A 27,922-nucleotide genomic window follows, 5' to 3' on the forward strand; every position below is an offset into this window, starting at 1 on the left:
AAGACGTCGAAATTTTCAGAGACATTGGAAAAGGGGAAAACAGAGAGGAAAAAGGGGGAAGGAAGGAGTATGAGGCTTTGAATGAATTTCTTTAACTTTCTTATGATTTATTCTTCACTTCCCAGAGGGCTCAAGTTTGTTCTGGAAACCTCTGGTAGTGTCTGCTGCATTCCACAGGTCAGTGACACAATACCAGCACTTGGATAAACAAACATTACACACCAAACACTATTTCAAATTAATTGCAATTTATTTTAGGGCACTAATGAGGCCTGGTAGATTTCTTATTTTAAAGTGAAAGGGATATTAACTGAAACAGGACACATTCCAAAATTTGTCATGATATAATTTTACTGGAAACATACTACAACAGCAAAGTGACATCTGTTGTGTCAGTATTTATACTTTATACTCTTTTAAATGTTTTTGTTAAAAGATATCTATTTTGGAAAAATTGCCACAGAATGAACACACAGTATAGTTCTACATTCTGAACAAAATTATCAGCTAAAATTTGTAGCCATGTAGAATAAAACATAAAAAAATGGAAGTTTCTTCTTAGGAGGAATACTTTTTTTTTCCTGCTCACAGATCTAAATTTCCATCTGGCCTTAAATCTCTTCTTTGTCTTTTTCTACTATAAGTGGTGCCCTCTTTTCACCTCACTATTAGTCTGCTTCACAATTTGCAGTTCCACAGGATTTCCCCAAAATAACTGGTGATATAATTTTCCTCATACTTGCCTTACATATACTTCAGATATGCTGTTTTTTTCTTTTTCAAAGCAGAGCCTGCAGTGCTTTCAGCTTCCTAATGACTGAAGGAGATTAAAAGCTTGTTAGGATTGAACAGAACTTTGGCACTATAACCATTATTTCACTCAAAACCAGCTCTTCATTGAGCCCCAGATTTGTCATTTTTGACAAATGACATTTTCTGCCTTTTCATGACCTGGACAGAAAGTTAATCTGGTAGCCAGTTTTCCATTTCTGTAGCTCAAGAATGGGCTTTTGGGATGTCATAGCTCCAAAGACAGCTCCATAGTCCACTAGAGTTTCTTCCATTTCTAGAACCTCAACATAATTGATGGCTCATCTGATACAGATGCTTGACACTGCACATTTAACAAAGCTGCTCAGTAACTATGAGCACCAGAGATACCACCATTGCTTCACACAACTATCTTACAGAATTTTGTCAGCACTGCTCCCTTCTATTTCCCTATTCATTTCTCTGTGTCTATCAGAAAGGTTTCATACAGTCTAACAGCATATTCTTCAAATAAAAGCAGGCTGGCCCAAATATTGCCCCTGCAGATGCTGGTGTAAATCCAAATTTGATTATGTCGGTAGATATCTTTTATGCACACTCCTGTGTTAGTGAAGATTAGATTTGAATTCTTTCTAACAAAAACAATTCATTTGTGCCTTTGAACATTTCCATTTCTAGATCCTTGCCATACTGCCTAATTCTAATTCTTTTGTGGAAATGCATGTTGCACTTCTGCCACTCAGCTTTGATTGCAATTTTTCTTATCATTTGCCAAGTACAGCTCTGATTTCTGCACACAACCTTGCTTGGTCAGGACATTCAAGCCTGTTAATATTTCCATTTCAAAGCACCTTCAGCAAAGTAGCAGCAGCAGCAGCAATTCATCTCTTCACAGGATGCCATCTCTGTCTGTAATGACTGTTTCATCAATGTCCAGGACAGAACATCTATAACCCTGATCTGTGTTTTTCTTTCCTTCTTTATTCACTTTCCCCTGTTCTTGAATTTCTGCTTCCCACCTGAATTCATATCAAAAATATAGTTTCGTTCTACTACCTTTGGAAAGCTACAGAAACTTACCTGATTTAATTTCAATCATATAAGGATGTTAACTATTATGAAATTTGTTTCAATCTACTAAATAACTAAATGAATTTGATGGGGTTTAGAATAATTTTCCCCTACAAAACGTATGAACACTGACATCTTGAGTTGATAACCTAAGAAAGTAGCTTCAAGCAAAAATATCAAGTTCATGAAATAAAACATTTTTTGTTCTTGAAATAGCTTGATTGCCTTCCTTGTAATACATTTTATTAAAATATTATAATATTTTGTTGATTTTCTGATGTCGTGTTGTGTTGTTATTGCGCACTAATCATTAGGGTTTTTATTTATGTATATATTTGCACAAAATATTTGTTTTAATCAATAAAAGCTTTGCATAGTATACACAGAGACTGATGCCTTAGGTTTTAGCTTTTATATTTTTCAGATTCTGTACTGCTTTACTGTATAGTTCTGAGCTTCATATTAAGGGATGGTAAGCTCTCTTCACAGAGTAGCTAAACGAAACAATTCCTTTCCTAGCTTGGGACCAAGGACAACCACCCAAATGTGAGGTCCAAGAGCATAAATAATGTGGACTGAATAGAGAAAAACAAGAAGGATGGGACTTCATAACCTAAAGCTGTAACTGGACAATTAACTCCAACATGCTAATGGACCAAAACTTTTGAAGGTGGGAGACCTCGTGACTGGTTGTCCATTTCTGTGACCATTTTGGGTTCATCTTGGGTGTAGCCCCATCTGGGCTCTTGTACTGCCCATGGTGAGTCCATTGAGGCCTTTTAATAAATACTTACTTTATTTTTTAGCTCTGTCTAACCTCTGTTCTAGGTCAGCCTTTACAAGGCATCAGACTAGAATATTATGCTAAACACTATTATATCACCACAATTTATTTGGATTTATTTGATGGAAAAAAGTGCATTCACTAGTTCTCTCATTGCAAATCTGAGATTTTTTAAAGAGTGTGCACTGAATCCTACGATATTGTGAACATAGTAATAGGGATTAGATCAACAGGTGCTTTTTACATTGTAAATCCCTAACACTGGAAGATTATTTATTGGGTTTTTTTAGTTTAGTGATGTAAGCACAAAACTGACAGTGCCATGATCATGTAAAAACTTTATTCTCTTTCCTGAAACTGAAATATTAGCTACTTTCTATGGTATGTTAGCTTCTTTCATGTGGGGTCATGCTCTCTGGGATGGTAGGGGGAACAGAGGTTACATTTCTTAAGTTTGGAAGGTTTTACAAGGTGCTTCACTGTAAAGAATGGGAAAACAGAATTTAAGAAGATAAAATGGAAGGGTCTCAATCTTGTGAGGATACAGAAAACTCAAAACACGTTCACATGGATTTGCTCAGAGCAACTATTTGATGCTGCAGGTTCCATTTACAAGCCACTTTCCTTATCAAATTGTCATGCTTACATTTGTAGATGTCATCTTGTGAGAATACTACAGTATAGAAATCTTATGGGATAATTAATCAACAATTTCCAATGTAATTAGTCATTGCAGTATGACATATTAATGTATATTTATAATTGAGGTACTTGAACTACTGTCAGGCCAATGCATGTCACTTACTATTTTTCAAACCTTTCATAAGTCTTTCAAAAATGACCATATATAAAATAGTCCTGTTCAGCAGAAAAAAATAAGATAATCAGGGAAAAATATTAAAATTTTAAAAAAAAGTATAATGTAATTTTTTCAGGCATGCGATTTTTTCAGGCAATAAAATTATTCAGCATCCGTTATAGATATCCATTGTCACTAATTTAATTTAAATGTCAAAGAAAAACACTACTGAAACTTTGTCCCAGTCATTGCTGAGAAGGATAAAACATTAAAGAATCAATATTTGTAGTATTTTAACATGATCAATATAGGAGTCACTAATAAATGTCACCATTTGACAACAATTTTCACAGTTACCAAAGCTTCTTCAGTTTTTTGTCATTGCAAATAAATAAATAATTAAATAAATAAATAAATAAGCTGTCTTATAACTGTTAGCAAATACTGACATCTTTATTGATGGTTATGGACAAAAATCTTGCCACTGTGAAGGCCAATAGAAATTACTTCTGTTAAGATCAGTGAGGCCAGATTTTCACTCCATGTATGTGACATTTCATATAACAGATAAAATAAATTACTTCAGCATCTCAGTTCCAAAACCTGCATAATGTCTTTTTTATATGATGAATGAAACACATAACAGATGAAGTAGAAAAATATTGTCATGTATTACAGCTGCAGGGGAATATTAAAAAGCTGGGTAGTGAGAATTCACCATTGAACAACCTCCTGGCGGACAGGAAACTCATTCAGTGGTTCTGTAAAAAAAAGAAATCTTCCTAGAATCATATTATTCAAAATAATTAAAGCAAAGTTACAGGCATTATTTTCTGGGATTGTGTCTTATGATCAAAACATTTACTTGTATGTTCCCGTTCTGTAGAGAAAATATTTTTTTCCTATGTTTTAACAGTATTAGGGCCACTTATACAGTCTGAATTAAGTTAAATCATACAACTGGTCATAAAAAAAAACCCTTTTTGCTAGAATACTTGTGTTTTGTTTCACTATTTTCTATTTTTTCTCTTGATTTTTTTGTTCTATTCAGAATTGTGTTGCTGGGAAGCACTTTTACTCATTTTTTTTTATGAAAAGAAATATTGCTACTGTAATCTGTCCCTCAGAAAGAAGAAAAACCATCAACATTATTTCTGTACAACTCCCACTTGAACTTGGGGGCTTGTATTACACATTTGGCAGCAGAGTTGAAACAGATGCCATCTCTAAGGTCCTGAACCTCAAATTTTGGAATTTATGTCTTTCCAAAAAAATAAAACATTTGATTTTTCAGTTCAGTTTCATGAAGAGATTCTTTTTTAGTCATTTTTTCAAGCAATTAATTAGGTATACTTTTTTATTCAGACATTCATCACCTTCATGTAAATCTTCTGCAGTCGGTTCCTAAATAGTTCTGTGTATGAATGTGAATGCACTTCAAGTTCTTATTATTAATATTTTTACACCTCTTTTTCCAGGAACAATATTGAAACTTATGCTGGAACTTTATGTAACAGCACATGGGAAAGATTTGAAAGACCTCAGGTCTCCTATCAATTCCTTGGTTTTAAGTGTATATTTCACTAACCTGCACTCTCATGTGTTTTCTACCTTATGTAAACTTTGGAGAAAGGCCACAGCACTAACTGAAACTGTAGTTTTACCATCTGGGCCTGGTTTGTCCAGAAATACAGGAAAAATTGAACAGTTCCCTGTATGAGAGACAAGCTCAAAGGTTAATCTGTGCCAAGCAGTAGAGGTGGAAAAAAGTTCAGTAGCTGGAGCTGCCACTTCCCTACATATTTGATCCTTTTATACCTTCAAGACCTAGCCTTAAATTCATTCGGAGTCACTAGAGTTTACACAAGGCTAATATGGTCCTTTCATGATTCTTTAGTTGTATTCAAAATGTATCAAGTCTATGGCCAGCTATTATTCTGAAACCCCCTACTCTTAGTAAATCATTTTTATAGGAGCTCAAGCTGCTTATTACCCAACTCTTAATGTACCTGTGTACATCTCAGGTTATGGTTCCATAACTCAACAAGTACCCCATCAGGAATTTGTGCATCTGGCATTAAGTTTTTATTCTGTAAAAGCTGTAGTTCAGGACATAAAATAATCTGTCATGAGTCCCAAATAATGGCAAGAATCCTCCAGTTATGTTTCACTGGAGCAGCTAGGCAAGCAGATGGTGGGTCCTCACTGAGTTAGTAATGGAACACTCATTGACCTGAGTGGTGCAAGTAATGCACTAAATTAACTTTTAGAATCTATACATCCCTTGTAAGATGGATGCATCTTATGCAAAGATATGTTTCAGTTTTTTTAAGTATCTTAGAACCTACAGATGTTCAATACTGACTGTGGAACAAAACTGTATTCTGGTAGCCAAAACATTATCATACAATGCATTTAGAAATACTACAAGGTTTGTGAAACTTATTTATATCTGGAGTTTTCAGAACTGACAAATGTTTTTCTTTGCATAAGACTACTTATGTAATGTTTATCACACTGCATACTAGGCCATTCTTAATTGCTCCTAAGTTTTCATTGAAGTACAGGTCCATTTTTCTAAACAGATAAACAACATGCTTTCTCTCACAGTTTTTGGAGCTATTCCACTTCTACAGTGATTTTATTTTCACTTTTTAAAAAAATTACTTTATGTGTAAAGTGTATTCCTGATATCTGTCAGGACAGATTTAATATCAGAATTCACTCTCAAAAGAATAGCTCCATGAGAGAGATCAAAAATAGCCAAAATCTTAGTAAAAAGCATGACTTCTTGATCAGTATGAAGAAAGCCAATACTACTCATAGTTTATTTGATCTTGGTCTGTAATTCATCATGTATTTCTGCTGTTTCAGTGTCTGGTCTCAAACATATTGTGAGCAGAGTTTGAATGAATTGGAAATATTTGCTTCAAGAGAAATTTTGGCAGTTCTCTTTCATAGTGCAGCTGGGTCAAAGTGTTTTGGCTTTCAAAGAAGAGCTGAAGTATCTGCAAATTCTCCAAACCACGTCCAACACAAAACAACAGCTGCTGAGTCTATCTACTAAACCATGGAGCAACTGGCAATTAAATCACCAAGTTCCAGCCATTCAGCTGCAAAGTTAATGCACCAAATCTATGTTAGTAGATAAATAGAATAATACTGAAAAGGATATGATAACTTTGGCATGATGATTCAATTTGAAAGTAGTAAAAATCACTAGAGGTTTCCTGTTTCAGCAAGGGTGGTTTCACAAGAAGGAAACACTGGTTGTTTGTGGCTCTGCATATTTTCAGCTACATTAACCTTGTAGTATTCTAAATCTCTAGTATTTTAAAAAGAGCTCAGCATTAATATTCTCAGCCAGAATTTCCCAGGAATTCATCTCCCAGTTTTAGTATCAGAGTAAGCAGCCTGTTTTCATAAGACTTCAGCAGATTGGATATCTAGCAATTTTGAAAAATCAGACCATAAAAATCTAGCCTATAATAGTATTGAATCATTTCAAAATATTTTACCAGGGGATGACTCCCAGCACTTTGAAATATGTCCCAACCATTTCAAAAGCCACTTATAAATACCTGGTGCTGACTTACCACACAGCATTTCTATAATTAGGGTAACACTACAGTAGAGGCTGACAGTGAAAAGCCCTGGCAAGCAACATATTCAGCTAACTATTTTCTTTAGCACTTGGACAAAAAAAAAAATTAGATATAAATATCTAAAAGTTTGCCATTTAGCTACTGAAGAGATATATCACTTAAATTTTTTCACTTTAAAGATGCCTATAGCTTCCACTCTAGATGTTGAAGGAAGACCTGCGGCAGAATAACTACCTAATAGATAGATGGCATAACCTACTGCTAAAAATATTTCTTTCCCTGCCTTGATTATAGAAGAATCCTAAGTTTAAAGCTTTTACTGGACATTTAATTTTTGGAGGGACTAAGTCAGAGAAAATAAACTGCATACCTTGGTGGGCAAGTTACCCCTTTTTGTGCTTTGTATTCTTTTCTGTTTGCAATAATGTCACAAGAGTTTACTGACTTAATGTTTTAAAATTAGCTACGATTATTACATGGAACATGCTATTTAAATACAGATAATTATTATTATTGTTATTATTATTGCTGTTGCTATTACACAACACAGTGTTTTATTGATTTTATTGCACCAAATTTACATTAGTGTTATTCCTTGTACCTTGGGTTACAGAAAAACAAACATGTCTGAGTTACCTAGAGAGAGTCACTGGATTGGAGATACTGTAATGTGTGATAATGAGCAAAGTTAAAAACAAAGTACCTGACAGTCTTCTGCAGGTGTTTGTCCTCTATAAAGTGAGATGGCTACTGACCTTTCTATACCACTGTTTTTCTCCTCCTATGCTCTTTTGAAGTAACTAGTTGCACATATATGACTGCTAATGAAAAATGGTGACATTTCTGCTATTCTCTTTTTCTAATCTTCATTTGACAAATTCAGAGCCCTCCCATTAATTATTTTCCCAAAGTTCATACAGAATGAGAAAATTATGGAGATTGGGTATTTGAGTAGAATAGGTTCTAATGTTGGTTAACACAGAGTAATGTGGAAATATAAGGGTAACTCTTTTATATTCAGTTTCTGATTTTTGTACTGACCTAAAATATCCTTTGCTTGTCCTGAAGATTCTCTGTGTTTTGAAAATGGCATTGCTCACATCATTCTGACACCTTCACAGTCATCACTTAAAACATTAAAAATTAAATGGAAGACAGAAACTGGAAGAAAATGAGAGGAATGCATTCCCATTTCTTAGGGGAAAATCTTCACTAAGACTTACCAAAATATCACATCCTTTTCTTAAAATGGAGGACTTCTCTATGCAAAGAGTCATTCTGCCAGAGGGAGATGTGCAATATTATACAACCTTTAGCTTTACTTGCTATGGTCAGCTGAAACTAAAAATTGCAAAAAGATGAAGTGCTCCATTAAATCCCTGTTTTATTGTGTAAGTGCCCTTATGAAATGGTATAACTACACAATAGCTTTATATCAGGCTAGAATTAAGGCTTACAACAGACGCTAAACTACAGCATTACCCTGACCAGATGTAAGGCTTATTTAAGCCGGATTTTAGAGTGAAATATTTATGAACTGATTTAAATACTAATGAACAGGCAGTCCTACAGCTGTCACAGTCGCAGAATGATAAATGTGTTACACAGCAATCTCTATGTCATATAGCTGGCCATTTTTCAATAGTCATGGACACATGTTTCTTAATAGTACAGGCAGAAGATGGGCAATGAAGTAGGCAAGAATAAAGACAATTACATAATTAGAAAGTTACCTTCCCTCTTCCTCAGTGCCCTTGTTGAGTCCCCAAGCATTTTTTCACTATTTCCTGATTCCTCTCCCCCTTTTTTTTCCCTTTTTCAGAAATTCACAGTTCCAGCTGTCGAGGTGTCAATACTGTCAATGGGACTTATTCCTAGTTTTGGTCAAGGCTGCAGTTTCCTTATACACAGTGCATGAATATTAGTTCACCTACAATCTCCATTGAGATTCCTTCCCTCCAAGAGGACACTGACACAATGGACTGAAAAGCCATCTACCGAATGATAGCATCAATTTTTGCTGTTTGCAAAAGAGAAAATCCCAGTCCTCCCAATGCTGCAAAATCCCACAAAACACTTGCACATATCCAGCACCTTCATAACCCTTCATAGTGTGCCCTGCACTTCCCTGTACATATCGAGGGTGTCACCCTAAAAGCATTTCTGTGGGACACCTCATGCTGCCTTATTGTTACTGCTGCCACTTAGTTCTAAGAAACTTCAAGATATAGTTATTAGCACATATATATATATGCCTCAGGGACAAAAGCAAATCACCTGGGACACAGAAAAGTCTCAATGTACTTTTTATAAAGTTTCCAAGCAGGGAGAGTGCCTTAGCAAATAAGGAAGCCTGCCCCAGGCTTCTCTCAGATGCAGAGCACAGTGGCAATATTGACAGAGCAGTAGGACCATCAAGAAGAACAGAAAGTTCAGAGCTGCTGATCCAGTGACTCCACTGTAAATCTCATCTTTGACTGTGCTAGGAGTAGGACAATGAAGCCAAATCTCCTCTTTGTCCTTTACTGGTTTTACTGTTTGTCTTACTATACTAAAATATACAAAAGTGTTTTATTTCTGTGGCAAAATTAAATAGATGCAAAAAGTGTAACATAAAGGATAATGCCTATATGCAAAATGATTTAAGGAAAAATTTAAATTAAACTCATTATATATATATATACAGGAAATCCTGTCCCCTTATAAACATTTCCTAACTACTAATTTAAATTCTTGATTCCTGAATTATAAAATTAATGTTTTCTTCTTTCAAAACTTTGGAATGTAATTAAAGAATCAGCTGAATATTACAGTTTCTATTAAATATTTCTTCAATTCTACAAGGCATCCTAGTAACAGAAACTAATGAATTGGTAAAAATAGTAAAGTAAGCAAAAAGTTTACAGAACATATGCATGATCTGTCAAAAGTGCTAGCAGACTAATTTAAAAATTTTAACTCACACCTGGTGCCAATGACAATATCCTTATAATGCTGAATAATTTATTTGTCATGTCCAGATCATTTCCATCATAAAAATAGCTACTTTATTAAATAATGAATATATGCAGTTAAGAACATCATCATGAGGATAATTCTTAGTGATAGATATACTGGATAAAGACTCTTAAGGAACCCAAGTGCCTTCCTAGGAGGAAGGTAATATCCTTACTTAAAGAATGGTATAAAAATGTTTAAATTACTAGAATTAAAATATTGAGTAAGGTATTTTTATATTGATTGTCATAGAGATTTTGAAATAGATTTACACAACAAACACTTCACAGAGACCGTGGGCAGGTTAAGAACAGTGTGACTTTTAGACAGATGTGGTAATAAAGTCAAAATCTCCAACAGAATGGTTTTTCTTCAGCACTCTCACAAATCTAATAAATTAAATCATTTTATTGTTTAATAAAAGAAAGTGGTATATGATCAATAAAGTGCTGGTTTCATCTTAATTATTGATCCTTACTCATTAATGTAGAGTTTTACAAGTTTCTATTAACTCTGCTTACAATCTTGCAATAAGTTTCACATGCCTTAATATTCTGCTAATCTCATAGGTGGCATCAGTACCCTGAGAATATCCTCTGTTTAGACGTTATGGAAATGCCACATTCTGTTGTCTTTTCAGTATATGGAATGAAATGACTTTCTTTATGCTAATGTTTTGCCTTCAGCAGATTTTTATCACTTGGTAAGCAAATACATCTTTATGCAATATGCAAATATTCATATGTGAACATTTTAATGCCACAGTGTATCCATCTACATGGTTTCAGAAAGGATATGAAATAAGGTTTAGTATTATTATGGCTGCTCCATTTACAGGTGTGAATGAATATGCAGGGGACTACACAGTGGAAATACAACATCTGGATTAGGAAGTCACAGACATAGAAGTAGCTACTTTTATAAATCTTGATTTTATAAAACAGTTTTGTTTAATCTTTCTGATACCTGCATAATCAGTGAGTTCTTCATAATTTCAGATTAATTTATTTGATCTCATTAAATAATCTTGCAACCCATTTCAAATCAAAACTGCATGTAGACTTCTCTGAGTTAGTCACCATCACTTCCATTAACTGCTGGAACAAAAAAAATGTAGTTCAGTAAAAGAAACTTTTCTGTTGTTTATTTAAGAAGAATGATGATGATTACTTAATCACTGTTGTAGAGAAAGGGAAAAAGTAAAGTCTACATAAGTGAAATGTGTCTGACTGAACAAGAGAGCTGAAAGGAAACATCTGGAAGCTGAATATCTCATCTAAAGGAATATGGGAAGAAGAAACTATTTGGGAAGAAGGAACCAAATGTTAAGAATAAAAGAGTTTGAAGGCCCCAAAGAAAGAATGAAGGTAGGAAGATATGAGGAAAAGTAGAGATAACTACTGAAGAGCTAATTTACACGATTTTGAAGAAGCATAGGGAAAAAAAAAATAGAGACATCCAACTCTGGAAAGATTGAGGGATGCTTCAGTGGAAGGTACTCAGACTAAGTGCTCCATTGTATGCTTTATCTGCTGGGCATCCCAAAGCTATTCATGCTGCATGCTGAACAGTTTTTGTTTTGACACTTAGCCCCATCAGAACTGCCCCTTTATCGCTCTCAAGGAAAACATCTTTTATACAGGACATTCACATGCTTGTTTCTTTTCCAGTATTTGAGAAGAGCTGTCCTCCATCACCTACTTTGTCCCAAAATGGAATGTCAATCTCATTTATGTGGTTGTGGTTTATCAAGAGAGCCTTCAAGGAACTTTCAGAAGAGGAATGGGAAAACATGCAACCACTGAAGAAGTGATGCTCATGGCAAGACTATCAAACTGTCTTACATTTTTTGCTGAACTCAGCCTCAAGGCAGCCAGTCAATAGCAGGCTGAGGGCAAAGCTAAATTGCAGGTACAATCCTTCCTAAGATCAGGCACATCGTGTCATAGCAGATTCATATCACCATCCAGTGGTGTAATTGTATTACCAATGCATGTAGAATGGTCAGCAGTTGGTCTGTTCATTTCATAGCAGAAATGATTATTTTTAGTTATGAGACCTATGTGGAAGTTGAACATAAAGGGCTGCACATTAATTGGCTCACTTCCATTTGGTTGTCACCAAAGACATTAAAATAACTTTCACTGCTTTCCGCAGAAATATTGCACCGATCTGTGTTGTAATCATCAAAGGACGCACAGAGCATCCTCTAGAGAGGTCTGTAATTGTTACAGGTATAAGGGGAGTGTAAGTTATCAGCAGCTATGAGTGACCAATTTATACAGGGCAGCATCAACCCTGTGGTTTTTTGAAAGAACAAGATTTGTTCTGAAAATCTATTCAATTCCTGTCACATAAGTTTTATTCAGTGATAGATGGCTGTCAGGCAATTCAGTGAAAATGGATCTTGTAAAGGAGCTGTCATATGTGAGGCCATCTGCAGCTACATTGTTAGTAGCACCTTCCTTTCTAGATCTGAAACTCTTTTCACTTATTTTTGCTTATTAATGTGAATCTCAAAATCCTCTTTATCATCTTTTTAGAAATCTCTTTCTCTCCTATTTAAAATCTATTACTCCGTTGTTCTGTCTTCCATTTTTTTCTGAATTTATTCTGTTTCTCCAGCTATATGTCACAGCCTGGCCATCACAGCTTGTTTTGTCTGTCTTGAAGGTCTATTATACGCTCCAAGTGTCTGCATGCCCTATAATCTTATTGTGCCATTTCACTTCCACATGCATCATTCCTCTCCCAGCTTTTTGACATATGCTTAATTGTTATTTTCTATTCTGTAGGGACTCAAGGCAAATTTCACATTTAAGAGATCCTTGTTATCCAGGGAAAAAGACCTAGGTAGATAAAACCTCATATTCCAAATAAAAACATATTGCGCTGCAACAAGTTCTGTTGGTCAGGTCTTCATATTTGGCCTTTAAACTATTAAGATATAACTATTTGTATGTTAAATATATTAAACTACCATAAACATGTACAAGACTGTCTCCAGGACAGTGTGAGATAAGTCTTCACCCTCAGTTACTAGCAGTGGTTTAGGACCTAATTTCAGGATGACGTATACTGAAGTAATGGAAACAAGTCAAATAAGAAGTCAAAACACGCAGCCATCTTATCCTTTACTATATTTCAATTTATTTCAATCCAACATAATTTTAAAAAGTTAAGCTTTCATTTAAAAAAAATCAGAGAAAAATTATATTCTTATTTGGAAGATTTCCAGACTTGAATTAATTGATTAATTATCCCCATTAAAAAAAAAAATCTACATTCTTTCTCATCAGCTTTTCCATAAATATGCATTGAGCTTAGAAAAAAAACTGCATAAGTACTGTTCCATTATAAAATGAAAACATTGTAGTTTGCATGAAAATGTTCTGTTATAGTTCAAATTAAACACTATTTTTCTCACTTTATAACTTCTGCTATTTTTGCATGATGAGTGCATGAAAGCAAATCTGTGTTGAATATAAATGAAACTCTTTTCATAATATGATATGTCAATAGGCTTAAGGTCACACGTATTTTCTCATCCTTTTCAATTCCAAGATTCTTAAAGATTAGAAGTGTAAGTCATCTCCTTTAGTTATTTTGTTTCACTATTAGCTAATCCTCAACTCTAACACAAATTTAGCCCAGTGCACAAGCTGATCTGACACTATCCTTCTCATCACAGTTGAATTTGGCTCCACCTTTCTGCTGTACTTCAGAAGAGATAGAATAATAGCTACTGCAGCTACTTTAGCATTTAAGATTTGTGAGTTAACATAATCTTGACTGCAGAATAAGCTGGATCATGAAAAACACATTGAGTATTTCATTGTTTCTTGGCTGCTTGGTGAGACCCCATACCCACAAATGCAAAGGAAGGCGGTCTATGAGACAGAAGACATCTACTTTATAAACAGACATAAGAAAAGGAGCAGTTAGATTTCCAGATTAAGATTTAACAGATAATTGAAATTCTGAGATGTATGTCAACCTCTTGTTTGGTTTTGGTTTTCATTTTAAAATTATTCTATGTTTGCTGAATGAATATATCTCTAATGAATGAATATATATAACCTTAAGAAATTCATCATAAACTATTCAACTTTTTTCCCCCCACTTTACTCATTCACTGCTCTGCAATGTCACTGGAAATCTCATGATCAAAAATTATGGGTAATAATCTTTGAGCATAGTTGAATTACATTCAGAAAAGGACCAGAGGCTGGAAGGGGCAAAGGTCGTTGAGCACAAATAACAGAACTTTCTGGAGGCCCCAAGCTACCAAAGGGTCTGTGACTCCTGCAAAAAGTGGGAAAACCCCTGATGATGCTCTGGTTTTAGGCATCTCTAATCAGTGGTTCTTGGGAATCCACTGAGAATCTGGTGTTTCAGACACAGACACTACACACATGGGCAGTGTGCAGCCCATTGAAAATGTCAGCAGAAACCCTGTTCCAGCAGACATTACTTTTCTGGTCCTTTTGGATTGAATTTTGATCTTTTTACAAAAGCACAAAGAATCATATCAGGATTAAAGACCTGCCACATTCACTTTAGCGTGTCTTTATAGTTTATCACATTTCGTCCTGCCAAAGCTAGTGGAGGTGCCTAGGGCAGAGATCTCATCTTCTGCTCTGATATGTGATTTTCCTGGGCTTATATCTTCTCTCTTGTGTTGATTGCTCCCCCTGTCTGCTAAAACTCTTCTAGGTCTCTTAAAATGCTTTTCTTATTGGAGGGCTTTTCTGGTGTGCTAGATGGTTTCCATTAAAGGCTTATTGAGAGTGGGTTTCCATTAAAGGCTTATTGAGAGTGGACACCTTATTTACAAAGTCCCAAAAGTTTTCTTTCCATTGTAGACATTGTCAAGACTTTTAAAAGCTCTTCATCACAACTGATATTTTTATTATGCTGCTCAAAATATTTTATTGATGCTTCCACTTGCAGCTGTCTCCTTTTCACCTGAAACAGAAAACTTGCCTGCATTGCAGGCACATCTTATACACTGCCATAGAAAAAACATTTAAGGCATGTAATTAATTTTTCCCTGTTAGAGCTGGCTATCTTTTATTCCTACAGATCACTTTCCTATGACTAACATCACATCATTCTGAACAACTGAATAACATTCTGAACCAAGCTGGACACCTCCTGTTTTGCAGTGTGCAAAACAGGCAGGTGAGCTTCTGTTTTCTCCATATTTTTTCCTCCAAGTGGGTTATTGGTATTTAATCTGTAAGTTTCAAGAAAATTTGTTTCAAATTAACTGAGTTAGAGCTTGCTTGGTCTGCTACTCTTGTCAGACTATCTTTGTAAAAAACCTTTCAGAGATATCACTTAGTGGCATAATATCTTCTAGACACTTGCCTCTGGCTCTGTCTTTCCTATTTTCCTTTTTTTTTTTTTAAGGCCTATGCACATCTTCATTAGTCTCTCTGATGGTTGAGCATGACTTAGTCTTATTAAAGCTTTCTTTGAACATCCTTAACAGTTTTTGGTGCTGTTGCTATTATATCTTATTCCATTCTAAGCATTTCTTTTCAGTTTTGCAGTTCTGGTCACTTGATCCATGATTTCCAGTACTGACAATACATTGTTTTAATTGCCAAGGTCGTAATATTTTTTATTTGTTGCACCACTTCGTTTTCTTTCTCCCCATATGCTTTTTTTCAATATTCGTTCCTTGGCTTTAACATTTGAGCATCTTCCTTTTGAAGTAGAAGCTACGTCTCCTATTTTGCACTTTTACAGTTAAGCTTATTCAAATTCATGTTTTCTGTCCTGCAGCCTGACTCACATTGGGAAATGTGAATTAAGTTGCATGAATAATGAAAAGATAAGTGTCTTTTCCTTAGTGCTTCTACCAATCCAGAAGACCCTTGACCATCTAATAAAGATGTCAGTTAGAGCACAAAGCAGAGTCTTTAAATAATTTTCTGACCAGAGATGGTTACTGTACTTTTGATGATGGATGGAGGAAGCTGCCATCCCACATATCATGGGTTGAGACTCTGAGGAGTGTTCCAGCTGGAGTCTCATCTTCCTTCCTAACAAGTCTCATCTTCCTTCCTAAACAAAACCAGAAAAAAAACAAACAAAAAACTCAGAAAACACTTGAATGCCTACCATATCTATTTCAAGATATGAATGTTTTCAAGATATTTCAAGATATCAATGTTTTTCAAGAAAAACATTGCAGTAAGTTGTCTAATATATTATGAAAATATAACAATATTACTGTGACTGCAGAATTTTACAAGAGCAGTAGAGAATGAAAAAAATAATGTAAAATTTTTTGATCTTCTCTTCTTCAAATGAATTGTGCAAAATTACGGTTAGTTAACAGGAAATTACGGAATATGATAGTAAAAAAGAGTAAAATGACAAGTTCAGAATGAATTAGATACAGTCTTCTAAATTAAATTTTGCAATTTCTCTGTATTAGAGCTGGAGTTTTTGAATTTCTTACTTCCATTTGAAAACTAATAATTCTAATTTTATTATTATGTACATAGCAGTTACAGAATGCAATTTATGGAACCTTTCCCCAAATTAGAAAGTAAAAACTGAAAATCAAAACCAAACAAACTGTAAAACTTTAATTAAAAAACTCAGCAGGTAGGTTTATTTCATTTACAAGCAATAATATGAAGAAGCTTCTCTTTTTTCCTTTCTTTTTCCTTTTTTTTTTTTTAATAGAAATACTAAATGAGTAAATGCTTGTCCCCGTAGAATAAATTTTATTAGGAACTGGTTAACAAACCTTTTCTTCATAAGGGCCTGGTGACAAATATGAACTTATTTGCTTTTGTCTTTCTGATTGCTTTGCAAAATGAAACTGATTAATTTGAATTTACAGGCAGTTAAAAACAAGAAATGAAATAAAATTTGCTGCAAAGCAGTAAACTATTCATAATATAAAATTTCATTTAAAGAGCTTGCAATCAGAATACATTGAATTATTAATTGAAAACAATGAATCCTTTGAATTTGGCTTCTGAGTGTGATTGCAAATTGTCAATGAGCACTCATGAATTTTATTAATGCATTTTTTTATTTAAAATCTTTGATGGACTACACATATGAAGATATGTATGCATTTAGATTATATGTGAGCTCTCTGCTGTATTAATTTACTCAAATATCCACAAAACAGATTTTTTTTTCACTTTAGTCATTTGCAAAAACCCTACATAGTTAATATTGTTAAACATCATAATTTGATCTCCATCTTGAAAGATTCAGAGTCAAATTGAATAAATTAATAAACTTTGTCTCATCTTCAAGGAAATTACCTCCTCTGATTTGTAAGTTTGCTATTTTTTTTTAAAATAGAGATAATATATCTACCCTACGACACAAGGCTTACTTATGACAGTGACAGAATATCAGTATCAAAATAACATGACTATAGTTGGGGTCAGGATATCAAAGAAATATACTGCAGTCTTAACTCTTTCATAGGAAAATGATAATGCAAAGAGGTAGCTTTAATATGTAGGAAAAAATACATACACGAAAAAAACTTTAAAATTCCCAAAAGCCACAAGGGATGGGATTTCCTATTATGCTCACCATTAACATTTAGCTTTTTTTTGGAAATTAAAGTCTGGAAGAAAGTAAAAAGTGTCTTATTTATTTTTTCTATGAAATTTTATTTTTAAGTTCTTTTTGCAAGAGTCATACAGATTTGCACTACTTATGTGGCAACCACCAGCTTTTGTCTCAATTTTTCCAGTAATGTGAATACATAGCTTTCATGCACAATCAGATGATAATGGATCTGCTAGAAGACTACAGCCTTTTTTTGAAATTATTTTTTTCCTACAAACTTCATGAATTAAATTAATTGTATTCTTTTTTTTCCTGCTCGGTTTTTAACGCCATCACTAACATTTTTCCACAGTCATTCATCACATATGGTTAAACCATTGCTGTCTGCAACAGGCTATGCTTTCCCCCTCCTCTTACTTGGGGGCTTAAATTACTTACCTGTTGTCATACCACCAATAAACAGGGAACTGGGGGCTTGCTCTACTATGTTAAGGATGGGCCAAATAACATGATTTCAGGCATCAAACACTCTTACTGAACATATCAAAGTTTTAAGTCCTGTCATTATTCTCAGTTTTTTTCTGACAGTTAGAAATTTCAGGTGCCCTTTTGCCCTTCCTCCCAGAAGAGGAGCAAAGAAATTTTCTTTTGTTAAAATCTGTAATCTAAGCTTAGGAATTAGCTACTTATGTATTTACTGGCATGGTAGTGTCAGGATATTGTCTCATTAAGTGCCTTTGTTTCTATGTTGATAAGTAACTCGTCATGTGTGACATATTTCACATTTCTACAAAGAGCATTTCTTTAACCAGTTACACTCTACATTTGTGTACTGGTTTGGGCTGGGATAGAGTTGATTTTCTTCATAGGAGTTAGTACGAGGCAGTGTTTTGGATTTGTGCCGGAAATAGCATCGGCAGTTGAGGGATGTTTTTGTTATTTCTGATCAGTGTTTATACAGCATCAAGGACATTTCTGCCCCTCACTCCACCCCACCAGAAGTGAGTTGAGGGTGCACAGGAATTAGGAAGGGACACAGCCAGGCCAGTTGAGCCCACTGACTGAAGTGGCATCCCATACCACACAGCACCACACTCAGCATGCAAAATCAAAGGGAAGAAGATGGAAGGGGGAATGTCTGCAGGGATGGTGTTTGCCTTCCCTAATAACTGTTATTCTGGCTGAACTGGCTTTCCTGGAAATGACTGAACACCTTTCTGCTGATGAGAAGAGATGAATGAATTGCATTTTGCTCTGCCTGTATGTGTGACTTTTGCTTTATCCCTATCTCATCCCACAAGTTTTCTCACATTTCTGATTCTCTCACCCATTGCACCAGAGGGGACTGAGTGGCTGCCTGATACTCAGATGATGGCTGGGGTTATAACAGGAATTTTTCAGCATTGGTCAGTATTATGTCAATTTATCAGTGCTATAGCTTTGGTTTTTAGCCCTTTTGTTTTGTGGGAGTATTGCATTTTTCATACAATTAACCTTTCTTTTCGTTTTCTGTGTAAGATTTCACAGTCATGGTTAATGCAAATGTGCACTTGCTGTTTAATCATATATACTGTTCTTCCAATATTTGCATGTCATCAAAAGAAAGATAAGGATAAAAAAGCTGTATTCATTTATGCCCTCAATAGACACAGTCAGGTGTCTTTGCTGCTTTGTCCATTTTGTATCTATTAATGTTTATATTTTTGTATAATACTGGAGCCAACTAAATAATATTTTAAGAATTCAAACCTTTTTTATTAGTGAAAAACTGACTGCATTGTGAATCCCACTAAAAAAATACTATCTATTTAGTCTATACAATTGCACTAGTTATTGTTAGGCAATAGGTCTCTCCAGAGACTGAAATAAAATGCCAATATAGACACCTCTGATATGTGGATTGAATAAGCACTCTCTCCCTTCCCCATCCTAAGTATCAGGCTGAATTTAGGTGAGATATATCCCACACACATAGGATTTTGTGTGAGCTTTCATTATATCATACTGCTGCTATTGCAATTTACTTCTGCCTGGCTTCTGTAACAAATCTGTGGTCTCCTCACATTTTGTTCAGGGTGCTGCTGCTGCGATGGGTAAAGACAGCTATCTACCCTCCGTGGTCAAAATTGCTGAACTCCAAAGAAATAAGAGAATATAATTTCCCAGCATTGATTTATTATCAGCTTTAAATTTTTGCTGCTGGTGGTATGTTTACTCGAAATTTTTGTTTCTTGATTTTTTGTTGTTCGATTTGTTGGTTGTTTTTCATGTGAGATTTTTCAGGATATTTGAAAAGTACTGTGTTCTTCTCAGAGGATCTGAGAAGGACCTGCATTACACCGATTTTTACAACTTTCAGGAGTAATGATTTCTACATTCCCCCTTTATATACACTTCCATTTATCTGACTTTGCTTGATCTTCCTTACCACCACTCTACACATCCACAATGATGTGGTGACACATTCTATAATTTAAATATTTACGTTTCTATGCGTTGTGTTCTCAAGCCGCAGAACTGTATTCCTTACTGATGTACTTTACCAGGCATAAAATAAAACTTAAAAAGTGTTTGCAGAAAATATGTTAGGATGTTATTTTTCAGTGGAAATAGCAGTTTGAATATCTTTTTATCTAGAAATCTTTACTGAAAAGCAGAAAATAAAATTAAGAAATTGGACTACCCCAATTCTTCACAGAAGAACGCAAATGTATGGCTATTTAGCAGTTTTTAACCTTTTTGTTTGTTTGTTTGTTTTTCTTGCCAAGCCTTTCCCTGAGCCACAGATGCCATTTCCTATTCAGCTGTTGCTCTGTTTCTCACAGACACCCTGCAGATCATATGGGTAACATTCCAACCCAAATTGAGTCATTTGAGTACGAAATAGCTTCTCAAAATCTGTTACTGTTTCCTTTGCATTCTTTTCTTTATTCACTTTGTTCACTCTTTTGTTGATTGGATTGGGTTTGTTTTTTTTTTCCCTTTTTAACATTAGTCTTAGCACAGACTAATTAATATGTTTGATTTTAAAACTCTAGTCTTAAAAATGTTAGATCTAAAATCAAAACTAACATTCAGCCCAGCTGAGCAATTTCTAATTTTTATTGACTCAGGTATGATGCCACTGCAGATGTCCACTGCTTTCATTTTTTTGCTTAAATTGATTGCAAAAATAAAAACTTCCAATGAAGTAATATATCTTCCTATATTACTTCTGTGGCAATGCTTCCTTTTAGACAAACTGAATATTTCCACTTTAATTTTCATTGTAAATGAAAATCTTTGAATTTCTGCTCTTCACAGTATTTAGAATTTAGAATCAATAGTACCTTTCCATGTGGTCTGAAGAAAATTTATTGGAACCTTTTAGAACTCTCAATGCTTTTTTCAATCCATATAAATAATTCAGTGTGGTAGAAAGTAAATGACTGAAATAATGCAGGCCAAGGGCTTCCAATTATCTTTGGGCAGCCTTGAAAATTGGACTTGTGCATGCTACTTTGTCAATGAGCCTTTAAACCCAGAGATAGTTAACATAAATAAAACCACTTTAGTTCTTCATTATTTTGTTTGTTTTACAGTGGTAGACAAATTAAGAAAGCAATCTCCAGCAGTACAAAATGAGGCCAAATATGGTGGTTTTTTTCATAGTGATTCACAAAAGCCTACACCATCCCCATCACACACATGCTTTTTCACACACCATTATTAGAAGTATTCCCACTGCAAAGACATATACTAATACTTTAAACAAACATAAACATATTTCTTATCTTATCAAAAAGATGATTTTCTAGCCTTTCCTTTGATGATTGTGAGCCTGTCCGCTTTTGCTGTCAGCTAGAAATCCTAGAGGGCCTCTGAAAAACAACATGACAGAACTTTGGGGACCTGAGCAATTTGAAGATTTGTTTCCCTTTATTTTTCTTGACTTTCTTGATTTTTAGAGCTTCTAAACTAGTGAAATTTTTCAAAGGGCTTACAGAAAATGTTGTGTCTCAGAAGACTCCTGCTGTGCTTTAATGCCTTAAATTTATCACCATAGTGTCTGCAATTAGTGAACACCATCTAAAACTACCTAATTCTTAAAAACTCTATGATAGATATTTTATATTTTTTAACAAAATTACCTCTGATCTGTTAAAATCATGTCATGCACTAGTATGACACATAATAGAAGTTATTTATATTCTACATTAAACTTTTAAACAGAGTATTTGAACCCAGGCACTTTTCCCTTGTATGGACATGCACCTCAAAAAGATGAATAAATCCTTGTGGGCATTTCAGTTTTCTGCTCTATCATGTAATATCCCTGGGGTTCCAGGGTTACCTATTTTTGCTTTCTGGCAGGGTTTTGTAAATTGGAGAATCTTTACTCTTGTCTGCTCATTTATTCACTGTCATAACAATCTCATTTTATATTGAAAATTAGTCTAGTCCGAAGCTTAAATATCATTTTATACTTTTTCTTGTTTCTACATTCCAAGTGGAAACTAAGATTTATGAAGCCCTGGAGATACCACTTGGTTTCAGTCCTTCAAAGAGAAATGTTACATTAAAGATGATGTCGGTAACCCTACAGCGTATCAGGAATTTATTATGAAATATAAACTGCACAAGAAACAAGAGACAACAGTGAACACAGGCAAGAAACTGACATAGTGTATTTATTTTTGGTTTTAATGTGGAGTTATGAATATTTATTACATTTGTGGAAATCACAGTTTCTGAGCACAAGACAATTTTTAATGGTTGAGTTGCTTTTACTAAAATGTAACTCTCTAACTCATGCTAAGGTCTCAAAGCATTTTGTGTATATCACCATTCATGAAGTTACTAAACACCTCCAGGGTATTCATCAGCTGTCCTGCAACAGAAAGATTCATCTTTTCTTTCTTTATATATATAATGCTTTTGTAAATTCCATTTAATAAATGAAGCACATTTTTTCATATCACTTTAAGCAAAAGCAGCAAAGATTTTCCATCAGTTGTTACTGTGTACTTGATCTTTCTCCAACAAAGACAGCTACTGAGTATTCTTTGATTAATATGAGAAATCCCTGATTGGAAGTTTTCTTCTTTGGTATCCATTAATTTACAGGGCCATGTAGTTGGACTTGCATCTCATCATCTGAGGCTCAAATCTGGACTTTCAGCACTGCATCTACAGATGCAATGCAACAGGCTAACAAATAAAAAATAGCAAAAGCAGATGAAAAAACAAAAAAAAAAATCCAGCCAAGCTAGATCAAACATGTAAGTGCATCTGAAAAACAACAGGCTAAAGTTTGGAAAAGTAGACTACCAGGTGCCAGCAGATCAGCCACACAGAGAACAACTGGACGCATCCTTGTAGCATTTTGGAAAGTGTTGGCATGGCACAATTAGAGCAGGAATGACCAGCTCAGAAATGTTGGCAGAGACAGTAAAATTGGATGACTGACAAGAATAGGCCAAACCATATCTTGCATAATCATGTGAAATAGTGATTCAGGCACATATGCAGAAATATAACTGTCAATGAGTTAAGAGCTTGAATAATCTTAAAAAAACCTCACAAAATAAACCCCCAAAAGAGCCCTACCACAACAATAAAAAAAACCCCAAACAAACAAATCCTCAAGAGAAGAATGTTCAAAGCCAGCATGACAAACATTAAAAGACAGAAGGAAATCAGACTTTGCTTTTAATAGTTTGTGAAAGAAAGAAAGAAAGAAAGAAAGAAAGAAAGAAAGAAAGAAAGAAAGAAAGAAAGAAAGAAAGAAAGAAAGAAAGAAAGAAAGAAAGAAAGAAAGAAAGAAAGAGAGAAAGAAAGAAAGAAAGAGAGAAAGAGAGAAAGAAAGAGAGAAAGAAAGAAAGAAAGAGAGAAAGAAAGAAAGAAAGAGAGAAAGAAAGAAAGAAAGAGAGAAAGAAAGAAAGAAAGAGAGAAAGAAAGAAAGAAAGAAAGAAAGAAAGAAAGAAAGAAAGAAAGAAAGAAAGAAAGAAAGAAAGAAAGAAAGAAAGAAAGAAAGAAAGAAAGAAAGAAAGAAAGAAAGAAAGAAAGAAAGAAAGAAAGAGAACTGTTACATGTTATGATGTTTAAAGCCTTATTACACAATGGCACCTGATTATACTAAACTATTGTAATCAGCATAACCCACGTCTGCACTGAAATAAAAAAAAACTTCCTGGAATCTAGTTATTGCAACCTAGATCTATAAAATTTTGGCCCTTGAGGCAGAGTCTCACAAAAATTAGGGTGTGGGAACTGTTGATCATCACTAGGAAAAGGTTACTTCATATATTTGACAAAAAATTTCTTGCATTTCAGGTGTATAACAAAACATGAATAATGCACCCTAGCATGATGTGTCCTAATAGTACCAATCTACCACAATTTTTAACTGTTCTGTTGCAATAAAACTACAGAAGGTGTGTTAGTATAACATCCTCTTTTACTAATAAAGGGTTTTCCTAGTGGCATTAGTTTATTTCCTTATTCTAAAATTAGAACTACACTGTTTTCAGGTTTAATCATAGTGATATGAAGATGCTCTTAGAACAGAGAGTTAATTGCCATCGCAAGAAGAGACCCTTTGCCTGAGTGGAGTCCTCTGAAATTCACAGTCATCTTTTCCAGCTGATCACAGAAGAAAGTATTTATAAAAATGCAGTTATTCTCAGTGTGTCAAGGTTCAATTTCATAAATGACCTTAAAAGAGCAGACAAAGGATGAGTTATGTTACAGAGAGGATCTAAAGAGTGCCTTTGAGGTTTTGGGAGTTCTTGGTTTTTGGGGTTTTTTATTTAGTCTGGTCTCCGTCCTGGGGTCCTCTGAACCAGGACAGTATTTTATAAAGATATCTTTTTAACCTTGAAAAAAACAGTGAGATGTTAAAGAATTTTAGCTGTTTTAAAATATCTCTAATTTGCAACTTTGCATACAATGATCAACTGTATGAAATAAAATACCATTACAGAGTATGGCCAACCAGCTTTTACTCCCAGTAAAAATCTACTGACTAACAGACCCTGTGAAAGTCTTAGACACTCCACTGGAATGCAATTCTGAACAATTATTTATACTATTTCAGAAGGAATTCTGCATGCAAAGTGCCTATAGAGACAGATTAATACTAGTGCTTGTAGCAAGTAATTCACTGCAATATCGAATTTCTCAAAATAGAGTGCTATTTAGCCTCATGAACAAAAATACAAAAGGCAGAAGTGAAACAATGCAGCAAGATTGTCACACTTTCCACACACAGTACTGTATGTCTTTAGCACAGAAGTATTTTCCCACAAGAAAGAACCAAGACAGAACCTAGATCATGGTAATTCCACATTTTCAAATGCTGGAAGGCATCCCCTGAAAAACTTATGTGGCCCTAGGATTTTCCTCTTTGTCTCTCTTATGAGAGGCTGCCAGTACCTGAAGGGCACAACAAAATCTCCAGAACTGTTTGAAACAAAGATGCAGACTAGCAGTGGAAAATTTGAATGGTTTTGCCACCAGCTGATAATGTTTTCCTCTCTGAGAACTTGCAGGGGTCAGAATTTCATCTTAAACTGTCCTGCTGCTTTTTCCAACATGCTCTTTGTTTCAGAATATTTTAAATAGCTAATTTTGGTTTTGTTGCATGTTTGCTGAGTTTCCTGCAATTTCACATCATGTTTAAAGTCAGGCCTTACCGCAAGCACAGACATTTTGTTGGTTTATAGTATTCATATACCCATTCAGCTGTTTGGGATGATGCTATCCTGTACGACCTTTCTGCATCACATGACTCACCACTGTCCTAAGAGCAGTTACAGGAATTTTCACTTAGTGAAGAAGTGCAGACTGTATTTCTTTTATTTGACTAAGCTGTTTCCTATTACTTACTGTATTCTCTTGACAGTAATAAATTTCATAATGCTTGCTAGATTTCAAATCAACTATTACGCTATCTAGATGGAACAGTAAATCAATAATTGATGATAAACAAATCATATCTAATAGCTGAAATACAAGGGGGTTTTGCCTTAAGGTGTCACACTCAGCAATCACTGCAATATTTATTGAAAATATAGTATAATTCTATTAAATCAATAATATGTTGATATGAATATATCAAGACATTTTCATAATCAAAGAGGACAGAGCTGAGAGGAGAAAATGTACTTTATTATGCACACACTTAGTGATCCTTATTTATGAAAACCTGATTAATTAGATGCTTTATCATATACCTTGTTTTCTACATTTCTTTTGATGCTCCCACTTTCAAAATCATATAAAACTGGGTTAAGCTTGGTGAAATAATTTTACAATCAGGTTTATCACTTGTGTTCCAATAGCTCTTGGTGGATAATAGTTTTGCTTAGGAGAAGTCTGTAGTGGTATAATTTCTTAGATAGACTTTTTTATTTTGTACCCACAGAAAAGTGTAAGTGCTCAGTAAACCTTTTCATACGGTCAACATAACTAGAAAATTAAATACTAGTATAGAGACAATAAAAATCAAACCTCAGTTCTGAGTCTGTATTTCATTCTGCATCTATTCTCATTGGGTAAATCAGAGACTGGAATTCTCAAGTATTGTGTAATCAAGCACTAGACTGCTTATTAAAAGATGGTGCCCAAGTACAATCCAATTTTCATGAATTCAAATAATCAAGCAATATACTATTGGATTCTGTAGTTCATTGAAGTTTAGTAGTTTTAATGGGTATCTTTTATTTTCTTTTTTAGTTTTTCTCTTCCTTTTTCATTTCCTTTTCAAAAAAGGCATAATAGAGTGAGCTATAACTCTTAGTGCTGATTTATTCTCAAATTTTGATAAAAGATTTTGTAGCAAAAAAGATCAAATTAATTTATTAGAATTTAGCTCACATAATTATGAGGTATCTAAGGACGAATAGGTCATACTTTTCATGTCATTAAAGTATTTTCAAGGTTTTCAGGCTAATTAGATTAGTTAGCTGGAAAAAAAAAATGAAATGAGCATGGATATAAAGCCTCAAAAGCTTTCTTACATTGTCCAAATCCCTGTGCCACTGCTGATAAAGAAGGAAAAAGTGTGATGCTTATGGTTTGCTTCTGTGGTCTGTCAGAAATGCCACAGAAGTCATGAAAACATTTTGTTAGAAAAGTTTAGAAGATTTTTCTCTAAGACACTGATAAATAAATGTTATAATTCTTGCAAGAAAATTCATCAGTTTAAGATTTTTTGTTGATTTGTCTCTTGGAAAGGTATAAAATGTCTGTCCTGGTATTCTTCAAAGATAAATATTTTGATTCTCCCCATATTGTTTTATTGACAGTAACTGTTAACATGTACTAGAGACAGGGAGATTAAAACAGGAAAAGGCCCATGACATTAAGGAAAGAGCAGGAAAAGGTCCCATTTTACATTAAATTTATTAAAATATATCTAATTTCCTCAAATATAAAAGATATGCAGAGTATAGAAGTTTAATGACCAGTAATGACTTTTTGGGGTTTTTTATGTTCTTAGGGAGTAATATAAGTATCATGTAAAGTGATTTTTAAAATAATTTGCAGACTACGTGTTGCACAAGATGGAGAAATATATACCATTTCACAGAGCTCTTACTTGATTATTGCCTTGTTAATTCTATCAAAATATTAAGTAGTGAAAAAAATTAAAAATCTGTGCATCATAATATACTGGATAAACTCTCAGAAGTCTCTTTTCTTTAAATAATCTCTAGATTTTACAGATGAAAGTCTGCGTCTCACCTGGCAAAGGAAGCTTGAAATGCTTAAACATGCATTTCTGTCCTACAAGCGTCATGAAAAGAATCTGCTTTTGCAAGTTGTTTGCTTCATGACATAATGTACCAAATGGCTTGCTGAAAATTTGGACAAATTCCAGCTGAACAGCTACTATTCAAATTGATAGTGACAGTTCATCCTGAAAAAAAATGTTATTTTCAAATGATTGATATGAACTCAAAGGGGTGTGAAGAACTGTAGTGTTCATATTGCTCATGAGCTGTTGACAGTTTGGCACATCTCTAATGCTGATTAGAAACAAGCCAGGACGCTGCAGTTTGCATTCACATTAAGCTTACAGGCCACATTAATTATTTGATTCATAGGAACACTCAGTATACTAAAATATGCCAGAGTTTCAAAATCAAATGACCTTTCCATCAAGTATCTCAATGTCTATGATAACAGTATTGAGTGATAAAAGGAGAGTCAGGGAATATTAACAAATATTAATTGAACTGAGCAAGTGACCTTGGTGATATTCAGTGAACTGCTGATGCATTTAGACGTATAATACAATGGAAAAAAACTCTTGAAAATGGAATTCTGAAAAACTTGTGTACATTGTTC

This window comes from Molothrus ater, chromosome 4 (assembly GCF_012460135.2).
Source record: "Molothrus ater isolate BHLD 08-10-18 breed brown headed cowbird chromosome 4, BPBGC_Mater_1.1, whole genome shotgun sequence".
NCBI classification, from domain to species: domain Eukaryota; kingdom Metazoa; phylum Chordata; class Aves; order Passeriformes; family Icteridae; genus Molothrus; species Molothrus ater.